Genomic DNA, 11491 nt, shown 5'->3' with positions numbered 1-11491 from the left:
AAAAAAATGTACAAAATGATGTAAAAATAAACTTTTGTAAAATAAAAAAAAGTGGGTCTTGAAGAAAGAGTGGAAATGTAGCATAAAGAGGGAAGATGGGGAAAGAAAGAGCTCTAAACAGAGAAGGCAGTTCATAAAAACTGGCAGGGATGAAGAAAATGGTATATGCAAGGACCAGCAATCTGGAGTGGAAGTGTTGGAAAGGAAAGACACAGACTGAGAACAATAGAGAGAAATCTGAAGTTTGGCAGAATGAAGTGATTCCATCTGGATCTTCAAAAAAATCTTTTGGGCAGCATTCTGGAGATGATAGAGAGATTGTGGAAGGAGGGCAGTTAGGAAGAGGTGGCAACCATGACCAGGAATGAAGTCACATCTTAAACTGTGCCTACACTGAGTTTGTCCTGAAAAGCACACAAGTGACAACAGAGCGCAAGCCCCAGAAACTCTAATACAGACCCATGGAAGATGGTCGTCACACCATCATTGCTTGGCCTTACAGACAGATTTTATAACAATTTTTCTCAAATACAAGCGAATCAACGTCAATCTTAACAAAGCAGAGAGCACCCAGTGGTCTCTTAGACTCGTAAGGCATGTACAGCTGAGTAACTTTTGCAGCCAGGGCCACACACAACTGTAGTGCAAGCTGTGCCCCTCTGCTGTTCATGCACACCAGACTCCGCGCCACTACGGCCCAGCTCTGCTCTCCACAGGGGCAGGCTTAAGGACCCGTGTCTCAAATAACCACAAGTCAGTCCTGGGACAACGAACCTCTGTTTTCCCTTCCTTTCACAATCAACTGATTCATATCATCTCTATTTCTGTATTACATGGCCCATAATTATGTAACATTCAAGTACCTCTTGATATTTTCTCATCTAAATAAAAATATTGGGCTCTGAGGCTCTGATCTGAAGCGTATGAGGCTGCTGTGAAGAGTCTGTGTAAAGTATGTGTATGAAGAGCCTAACACTGTCCAAGGCAAGGAGACAGTGCTTCTTTAGTTTCTCAGTTTAAAAACAATTTATTCAAACTATAAAATGGGTATTAATGATTAGGGAAAGGCCTTTCATTTGATGTAAGATCCGCAAGAAATTTATCCATGGATATGTATTATACAGTATTTGAAATTCACTCTGTTAAGTTGTGTAACTGGGCAAAATCAAAGGTCTTAGGATAAAATTTCACAAATACTTAAAAGTAAATAAAGTGATGCTTATAACTGCATGCAAAATATTACTGGGTATAGAAGCTCTTAATAGGTACAGGGTATTTAGTACTAAGTTTTATTATACAATAATTGCCAAGTCTTTTTACACCCATGGAAAATACAAGTTGAAGAATATAAATACATACACAGATCCAGACATGAAATCACAGATTAACTTAAAACCAAGAAATGGAAATCAAATAGCCAATTTCATAATGTAAATGTTCATCGACATAAAGATGCTGATCTTACAGGTATGCCTCTCAGATCAAGTTCAGATATACATCCTGTCATTGAAACCATGCCACTATTTAATCTCAAAGAGGACTTAGTTTTGGGTGGGATGATTTCCTGCACGGGAAATGTGTTTCTTCCATGTTACGTGCCTGGTGTAAGGGACAGTAACAGTGTGTGGGTGGGTTGCAGAGGTGCAGTGAAGAGTGAAAGGAGGGAAAGAGAAGTGGATTCACCTCCAAGTGATACATCACTATATAGTGGGTGACATCCATCCCTCACCTTTCCATGGGCCAAAGGTAAGAGTGATGCCAACTCTCTTCATTTCTGTTAGTACAAGCCAGGAGTACATGGGGGAAAAGCAGGTCAGATTTCCTGAGCATTTACAATGTGCCTTCTATTAAACCAGGCATCATTTAGACCTCAATATTCCTTCTGAGTAGGTAATATTAGCTCCAGCAACACAGAGAATAGAGAGGGCACTCAAAATTTGACTTGTTTTAAGACATCCAGTTGCAAAACATGGAGCTGGTATTTGAATTCAGGTCTCCAATGCTGAAAACACAAAATTCCTACTCTGTCTCAGTGTTCTTCAAAACAGTTTCCCAGAAAAACTAAGAGAAAGGAATCTAAAGAAGTGATACACCAGTCAGTTATTTAAGGAAACAAACTGCTACATAAACAAGCCAATCATTTATAGTAACTCATTTATAAAAATTCTAAGCATGTGAGTTATGCTTCAATATTGTTCAGAGCACCTTCCCAACCAGCTTCACTCCTGCACTAACAGGTCAGTTCTTTTTTCAACTTGAACACGCTCCTTTAAAACATTACTTACACAGTAATCAAGCTGATTAAAATAATGAGGATAATTTTACCATCTTTTGATTTTTAATTAAAAAGTTTCCCATCCAAATGCAAAAGTGCACAAACCATAAATAAAACAACCTGACAAAGTCTTACTAAGTGAACACACACATGAACTACCACTTAGGTAAGAAAACGAACGCTTGCACCACCAGCAACCAGGTTTCCCCAGTTCCCACAGGCACTAACCTTTCATCTCTTTGGATTTCTGTGCTCATGGATTAGTGTTGCTTGGTTTTGAGCTGTCAGAATGTAAATTGTGTGTTCCTGGATTATTTTGCTTATTTTTATGATGACCACGAACAGTTGTTCCACTTTCATTGTTTTGTAGTATTCCAAACATATAACTAGGCATTGTGTTTGTTTGGGGGTTTTACAACTAGAGGCCTTACAAACGTTGAACATGCCTTTTGATACATTACTTTTTTTTAGTTGAAAATTTTCCCATGTTTAAAAATTTTACTTCTTGGAAAAGAAACATTACAAATCTAAATTACAAAGAATCTGTATTGTATTAAATAAGCCAACAAGCATATTCTGTCAGTCTTTTCAGTCAATGGTGGGCATATTTTGGGATTCCTGCTTTGACTATTGGTAAAAGTGATTTTTCAATAATTGCAGCTTATTCACCTAATCAACTTAGTAAAAAGATGCGTTATTGTTAACATGGTAAGAAAGGGTGAGAGAAAGAGAATGCAGGTAATGCACATGTGAGCAACAAGAGAACTCTGCTTCGTCCTCTTCTATCAATCAACACAGGACAAAGAAGGTAAATAAAGGGGCTCCAGTAAAAACCATCCATCACGCCTTCAAGTTTGAGTCTGCTTCTACTGGTCTCTTTTCTCCCACTCACTTTCCAACCACATTCCCTAACACCTTGTCTCACACCTTCCACACTAATGCAAGCAGACAGAATGTTTTTTCCATGTGTAATACAGCGCCCCATATTTACATGTTAACATTTCTAGGAATTAGAATTTTTGAGGCTGTAGTCAATAATTAATTAGGAACGAAAGGGTTAAGCTCCTCTTCAAGGGGCAGCAGGTCTCTCATTATAGTGGAGGATGTAATTCTTACTGTTCCTAAAAGAATCACACTTTGCCCCTGAGGCTGGTTTTCATTCTTACAGGTTACCTGGAGTCTCAAAGTAAATAATGACAGACAGCTGAGACGCTGAGCTAGCCCATTCTTTTCCCAGGTAACAATTCATCCCCCACCCCCCAATCCCTCTACAACAGGCCTCCATTTGCCAATGATATGAATCCACTCTTCCTGCTATCCCTCTGATGACATCTTATGCCAATGCCCTAACCTGGGCTTTCATCCACTCCAGCCAATGCCACCATTACTGTGAGCTCTGCTACTGAGTGTGGTCCCCAGGCAATCCTTACTTTTTGGTACAGAGTTCCTGCTGCTTAAAATACTTTGGTGTTCAGGGTACCAGAGGATGGAGAACAGGTAGCAACAGAAGCAGCAGGTGACAAGGGATATGGGGAAGAAATGGAAGGAGGGGAAAGGAATAATAAAGAGAAGCTGAGCCAGGCATGCTAGGTTGGAGATAAGTGAACTCCAAAAATAAGAAAACGATGCCATGTTACATCATGCAACAGGAACATGAAGAATGTCCATTGGGTTCAAACGATTATCACACCTGGAGGAAAAAAGCCAACATTATTGAAGTTCCTCATTATCAGAAACAGGATAAAATGAGAGAAACTAAACTCTAGCAGGAGGGTTTTGTATCAGGCATGAAACAGGACTTGCTGAGTACTGATAGATTCCGCCGCAGATTTTCCACACAAGGTATCAAGTAAAATAGACCAGTACCTGTTCTAGGACTAAAGGAGCATGTGGCACATGGGTAAGAAAACTCAAGGATAAAAACCCCAAATGAAAGCTCCTGCTATACAGACACTGAGGCAGCTATCCAGCGAAAGTAGCGGCCGCGTGCCAATATTAAAGGGCAGGGGCCCCGCACAGGTCCACCCGCCTTCGTTCTCTGTATCATCCAGACAGCATGGGCCCTACCCTGCCCCAGTCTCAGCTCCCCATGCACAGTGGGAAATTTATAAACTTCAGAGAAGCTAATGAATCAGGATTCTGTCCTTGTACGTCCCTCATGACAATGTTAAAATTTCCCAGCAGTTCTCATAAAGTGAGGTTATTACATACAGAGTTTTTATATAGGTATGCTCATAAAATCAAAGCTTTAAGGCTACTGTAAATATACTGCTTAAAGTAAGACTTAAGAAATTTAATGGTCAAAGACAAAATTTAGTTTTTTTTTAAATTAAACTATCAATCTTTGCTTACCCTGAGTAATCAGCTCAAGAATCAAAAGTACTGAATTGAACAAATGATACAAAAAACAAAACATTGAGGGGGGGAAGAGTAAAAATGTTGACTTTTAGAATGGGAACAAACTTAAGTTGTTACCAACCTAAAAGACTGCTGTGGATACAAATTGTTACATGTATACCTCATGATAACCACAAAGCAAAAACTTGTAAGCACAAAGAAAAAGAAAGGAATTTAAGCAAACCACTAGAGAAAGTCATTAAACCACAAAGGAAGAGAGCAAGAGAGGAAGAGAGCAAGAGAAGAAAGGAGCAGGAGCACTAAAATGGCAATAAATGCCATTTATTAATAATTACTGCAGATACAACTGAGCTAAATTTTCCAATTTAAAAAAATGGAGAGTGGGCTCTGCCTGCTGATGCAACAGGTTAAAGCTCCGCACTATGAAGCTCTCAGAAGCCACTGCAGCACGAGTTCTATATCCAGCCAGGAAGCTGACCACATGGCGTGGCAGACTTCTCCTGACCTGCCCGCTGCTCCCCTCAGCAGTGTGTTTCAGTACGTCTGCCTGTTCTGCTCCCTACTCTGTCTCTGGTGAATCCTCTCACCCACCACACCTCTGGTCTGTACCTCAGTTCTGTATGTATAAATAAATAAATCTTTAAAAAGATTTATGTATGGAGATCAAACAACGTGCCATTCACTGTACAACCAATAAGTCAAAGAAAAAAATCCAAAAGAATAAATGAAACCCAACATAAAGAGCAAAGAGTAGTGCAGAAATGAATAAATGAAAGAGACCAAATGGACAACAAAGCTCAACTAAACTAAGCTGGTTCTTTGAAAAGATAAAACAAAATAAAGTGTTTAGTCAATTAGCCAAGGAAAAGGCAAGGATTCAAATAAATAAAATCAGAAATGAAAAAGATGTTACCTATGATGCCATAGAAATACAGTGGATTTGTACATAGAATACACCAGCAACTGAATAGCCTAGAAACATGCAATTTGCCAATAAATCAGAGTGAAGCAAACATCTACACAGATCAGTTACTAGGAAAGAGACTAAATTGCTAATAAAAACCTCTCAACAAACAAAAATTCAAAACTAGACAGCTTCATTAGTAAATCAGACCAAATATCCAAGAATTAACTCCAATCCTTCTCAAACTCCTAACAAAAATAGAAGTGGCAAGGATTCTTCCTAACTCACTTTATGAAATTAGCCTTTCCGTAATACCAAAACCAGACAATGAAAATTACATGTCAATATCCCTGTTGAACATCCATGTAAAAATTCCCAACAATATTAGCAAACTGAATTCAGCATCAGAGTAAAAGGATCATATACCATGATTAAGTAGGATTTATTTCAGGGACGCAAGGTATGTTCAACATCTGCAAGTCAGTTAATGTGATACGCATATTGCATCGACAAAATTAAGGATAAAAATCATATGCACTCAGATGTTTACTCAGCACTGACAATAGTTACTATCTGCAAATAATCTAATTGCCCCAAAACAGATCAATGGATTAAGATGTGGTCTTGACCCTCCCTGGTGGCGCAGCGGGTTAAAGCACAGCACTGAGAAGCTAAAGCTGCTTCTGCATGAGTTTGATTCCCACCTAACCCCAGAGGTGACCTCTCCTGGCCCGCCTGCTGCTCCCCTCAGGAGCCTCTCACCGCCCCGAGCCTCTGGCCTGTACCCCAGTTCTGTATGCACAAATAAATAAATCTTTTTAAAAAAAATGTGGTCTATACATACAGTGGAGGATTTCTTAGTGATAATGTTGCTAATTGTGGCAACAGGGATGGAGCTGAGAGGGCTGATGCTAAATGAAATGTCAGAAGGCACAGAAATATCAGATGATTTCACTTATACTTGGAATATAGAAAACCCAAACAAAGGGTCAGGAAAAAAGACAAAACTTACAAGCTGAACATAGCTCTGAGGCATAAAGCAGGGGAGTATTGGGGAGAAGGGTCAAAGCAGGGGAGGGGAGAACAATGGGACAGTGGAGATGGATCACAGGCTCACAGGTGCTGTGGTGATGGGAGAACTACTGATGGGAGAAAGCAAATAAAATAAATTTAATATACTAAAATACTTACAACATTAAAAAAAAGAGGGCTGTCTCTGGTGGGGCAAGGTTTTAAAAGCACAGCACTACAAAGCTAGCTGCAGCCACTTCAGCATGAGTTCGATCCCTGGGCAGGAAGCTGACCCACAAGACGCAGCAGACCACTCCTGACCCCTCACAGTGTACTTCGTCAATCTGCCTGTTCCTCTCCCCACTGTCTCTGGTGACTTTTCTCACTGTCCCTGCACCTCTGGCCTGTACCCCAGTTCTTGTATGCATAAATAAATGTTTTTTAAAAAGGGGGAACAGTGTAGAAACATCCCTATGTCATATAAACAATGACCAATTATGCCACTGAATTACTTAGACTATATTGCCAGTCTCTCACAAAATATTTCAGGATACAAGAGTCATGTACTTTTAAAAAATGCTAATCCTAAAATTTTTATGGAACTACACAGAAGACCCTTAATAAAGTCGGAGGTATCATGCTTCTTACTTCAAAGCTATAATAAATAAAATGATATGGTATGACACAAAAACAGACACATAGAACAATGGAACACAACAGAAGGCCTAGAAATAAACCTAAGGGATATGGTCAGTTAATTTACAACAAAGGGGTCAAGAAGATATAACCAAGAAAATCTCTTTGATAAACGGTGTTGCAAAATAAAAAAACTTGACCACACACAAAAAATTAACTCAAAACAGATTAAAGTTTTAAATGTGAAACATGAAACAATAAAACTCTTAATAGAAAACATAGGCAGTAAATTACCTGACATGGGAATCTGACACCAAAAGAATAAGTTCAACTATCCAGCTAAAAAGCTCTCCTACTAGTCTTCTCCACAGAGGTCTAAGATATTTAAAGTATATGAAGAACCTATACACCTCAAGAGCAAAAACCAACTCAATTAAAATATGGGTAGAAGATCTGAATAGACATTTCCCCAAAGAAGACAAAAGGACAGCTAAAACACACTTTCCCCAAGTCATACAGGTTTTCAAAATGATGCTCATCATTAATCATCAGGAAATGCAAATCAGAACCACAATAAGGTTATCACCTGGTACCTGTTACAAAGGCTATTATCAGAAAGAAAGAAAAAAATGCTGGTAAAGATACAGAGAAAAGGAAATGCCCTGTTGGTGGGAATATAAAATGAAGCCATCACTATGGGAAAACAGGTCCCTCAAAACACTAAAAGTAGAACCATCTGGCAATTTCATTTCTGGTTTGTATATGAAGAAAACAAAGGCACTATCTCAGAGATAGCCACACTCAACCCACTGCAGCATTATTTACAGCCAAGTATTGGTAACAACCTAAGTATCCATGGAGAGGAGACTGGATAAAGTGGTGGTGGTGGATGTATCCAATGGGCTATTTTCAGCCATCAAAAATAAGGAAACCCGGCTTTAGTGGCAATGTGGATGGACTTTGAGGCCTTAAGATACTAAAGGAAGTGAAATAACCAGAGAAAAACGCATACTTAGATAGCTCTTAAATGTGGAATTTGAAAACAACAAAATAATCTTATAGTAGATTGGTGGTTGTCAGAGGCGGAGGTGGAGAGTGGAAAGAGGATGGGAGGTGGGAGAATCAAAAGATAAAAAAAAGAAGAAGAAATGTATTATGTATTAACAGGCTGCAATAAAACTTTAAGATGACTTTCTATACCTATTTTACAAAGGGATTAAAAAGAGTATTACTCTTTAAAATACATCAAGCAGAGCTTGGGATGAGGGCACATTCACTGAATGTTGACAGGCATATCAACTTATTAAAATTTTCCTAGGGGCAATGTGTAAACTATGTTGAAAATTTTAAATCTGTGTAGTATTTGACCAGTAATTCTACAGCTATCAGGAAAGTTAGCAAAAATTTTGGCTTAAAGGTATTCAAAAACAGTCTTCCTAACAATAGTGAAAAACTAGAAACTAAATCCTTAGTAGGGAATTAGCCAAATAGATTATTCACATAATTACTATGCCATTAACAAAATTTATGTGTGGTTTATACTTACTAACATGTACAAGCTAGAGATGTGAGAAGAAAGCATTTTCAGTTTGCAGAACATTATCACCTATTTTGTCTCACAATGTTAAAAAATCTGAAAGTGATCTTGAATAATTTCATGGCATGAATCAATTTATCTTTGAAACAAAGATATTTATAATTAATGGCAACAGAAACTTTCAACTCTCAGCCCAGTAAATGCTTTTCCCTTGTGATGGGGAAACAAGGACCAGCACTTTTAAATCCAATAAAATCACAGTGGGATTTTGTTACTTCAGTTACAGAAACTATTACATCTGAGCTACTTATTTCTTCACACATGAACTCATTAACTTGGTCATAAAATTTAACTTCTAATTCAGTTAATGACTAAATGATCTATTACTTTTCTAAAAAAAAAAAAAAGCATAAACATGTAAGTTTTACATATGGGCAACACCAAGAATGAAGTGGGGTTTATCTGGATCCTCTTGTCCACATTTACACCACCAGGCAGACCTGGATCTGTGAGGGAAAACCACTTCCTGAATTCATCCAAACACCACAACAGACGTTTTATTTGTGGCACTGCCATCAGGAGAGTTCACATTAAAAGATGCCACCTAGCAACCTCAGCTTAGATCTCAGTGACAGCATGAATGGCAACAATTCGCTTACTGGACAGCAGTGCCAGACAGACTGCTGAGGGCTGGAAGTACACTGGTGAAGTAATTCCTGCCTCCATGAAGCGCCCAGCGGTGAGGGGGACAAATACCAGTCTGTCAATCTTATTTGCGACCATCAAGTGAAAGAGGGTAAAAAGGAAAAGAACACAGTGTAAGCAAAAGAACCTGATGTAGGCTGGCAGCGCGCATCAGGCCTGTTCCCTGCGGACGCGAAGCTTGAGATGGGGGAGGGGTAACCTGAACCTGAGTATTTCAGGCTGAGAGAACAGGATGTGCAAGCGCCTGGTGTGAAGGCAAATCCCACTGGCCAGGAAACTGAAGGCAGGCCAGTGTGTTCAGGCACAAGGATGTGGACGAGGTGAAACGGCTGGGGCGGCTTTGAAAGGGGGCAGGAAAGGGGTCGCTACCATTATGTCAGCGGTGTGGGGCTTGAACAAGGCTGCGCCATAACTGTGATCTGTAAAGCACCCGAGCTTTGTCAGTGCCACTTCACGCCATTACTTTCCAAACAAACTTGAGCTCTGGAGGCTGCGGGACCCCCTGGGAGCAAGGCGCCAAGGCCAGAACCCGGCTTCTGCCCAGGTTTCCCGACCACCACGGCGCCGGAAGTGTTACTGTTTAACGCACCGAGGTCTTTCCAGGCAGCCAGCGCTGCCCACTATCAACACAGCTGCCATCTGGAAGCTACTGTGTGCCAGGGCCACACTCTTTCTTTACACTGACTTACTCATCTTCAACTCTGCAGAGAAAGCTCTATTACTGCCCAGGTGAGGTGACCGCAGCCCAAAAAAGTTGAGTGCCCCCCAGTCACACAGCTGGCACCGGCTGGCAGGGTAATGACGGCTGTTTAGCCTCTACCTAGGGCAGTCTCCGCGTGTGCCACACGTGGAGAGGCACGGGGGTGGGGGCCAGAACCGGCCCCCTCTTCACACACTGGGGGCCCTGAGGTACTGGCCAGCGCGGCAAAAAACTGATGAACTGAAGACGACAGAGGCGCAAGCAAAGGCTTTTCCGAGGTTTGCCGCCAAGGCACTCACTACAACTCACGCGAGGGCTCTTTTCCGTGCCACTGCCGTTACTCAGAGCAGAGATTTCGAGTCCTCCAGCACCTGAGGCACAGCTCCGAGCTGTGACTCCCGCCACGCGCGGTGGGGGGAGAAAGGGGACAGCAGCCCCTCAGGCCCCAGGCCGGCCGGGCCACCTGTGCTGCACGACGTGCGCTCAGGGCCTGCTCACCTGGGCTGGCCGAGCCGCGCAGGCTGCTGCTCACCTCCCGCGGCCCGGAACTTCCAGTCACCTCAGGCCTTGGGCCTTCTGTAGCACGCCACCCACTTCCATTGCTTTGCGAGAATTCACCCACTTCTAGGAGGGCGCCTGGTGCAGGGCCCCGCACCGGGCGAACAGTAGCCACCCAAGGAGAAGGGAGTTACCTCGGATTCACCTCAGCTCCCTCCAGTGGTCTCCGCCCTCAAGCGCGGCTCTTGTGCTGGCTCCACCTCCCATGTCCAAGAAGACCCCGTTCGGGCTACTTTGAGGTTCACTAGTAGGCTGGACTCCGCTTCCTGAGTGGAGCCCCTCAAAGACGGCAAGCGCGGCGCGACGCGTTAAGAACGCCCGTTCGCCCCATTTTACAGCTTGAGAAACGGGGCCGCCTAAAGGGGCTTCGCCCGCCGCCGCGGCGAAAATGCGGGCAAGAGCCCTGCAGGGTGTCCAGCCTCCGGAAAGCCCTTCCAGGGAGCCAGGGCCGAGGACTCGCGCTGCTCCATGTTCTTTACTACAACTATCCGGCAGCACTCGCGCAGCCCGAGGTCCCGTCCCCGGAGGTCACCCGCCCGCCCGCGCGTCCGCTCGCTCCGGGACCCCTACACCCGGGCCGCCCCGCCCCGGCCCGGTCTCCCGCGCCCCGCCGGGACCGCCCTCGCCAATCAGCAGCGCCCGGAGGGGCGGGGCTCGGACCCGGCCCTCCTCCCCGAGCAGCCATTCGCCGGCCCGGTCGTCGCTCACGAGGTCACCGCCCCCTTTTCCCTCCACCCTCCCCTTCAGGAAAAAACGGCGGTTGGGCCGCGGCAGCCGTCAACCGCGGGCGGCAGGCGGAGGGGCGAG

At 42.9% G+C, this 11491-nt stretch overlaps 1 protein-coding gene across 1 annotated transcript in view; it reads right to left on the bottom strand.

Moving 5' to 3' along the window:
• NR2C2 (nuclear receptor subfamily 2, group C, member 2) overlaps positions 1–11063 on the bottom strand; it is a 64122-nt gene extending 53059 nt beyond the window's left edge. Inside the window, exon 1 of the mRNA XM_012732154.1 lies at positions 10819–11063. The gene's annotated coding sequence lies outside the window, so the exon portion shown is untranslated. The remainder of the gene's footprint in view (positions 1–10818) is intronic.
• Positions 11064–11491: the final 428 nt, after the last annotated feature.

Source organism: Condylura cristata, unplaced genomic scaffold (genome assembly GCF_000260355.1).
Source record: "Condylura cristata isolate star-nosed mole 26May11 unplaced genomic scaffold, ConCri1.0 scaffold00033, whole genome shotgun sequence".
NCBI lineage: Eukaryota > Metazoa > Chordata > Mammalia > Eulipotyphla > Talpidae > Condylura > Condylura cristata.
This window is presented reverse-complemented; position numbering and strand designations above follow the sequence as displayed.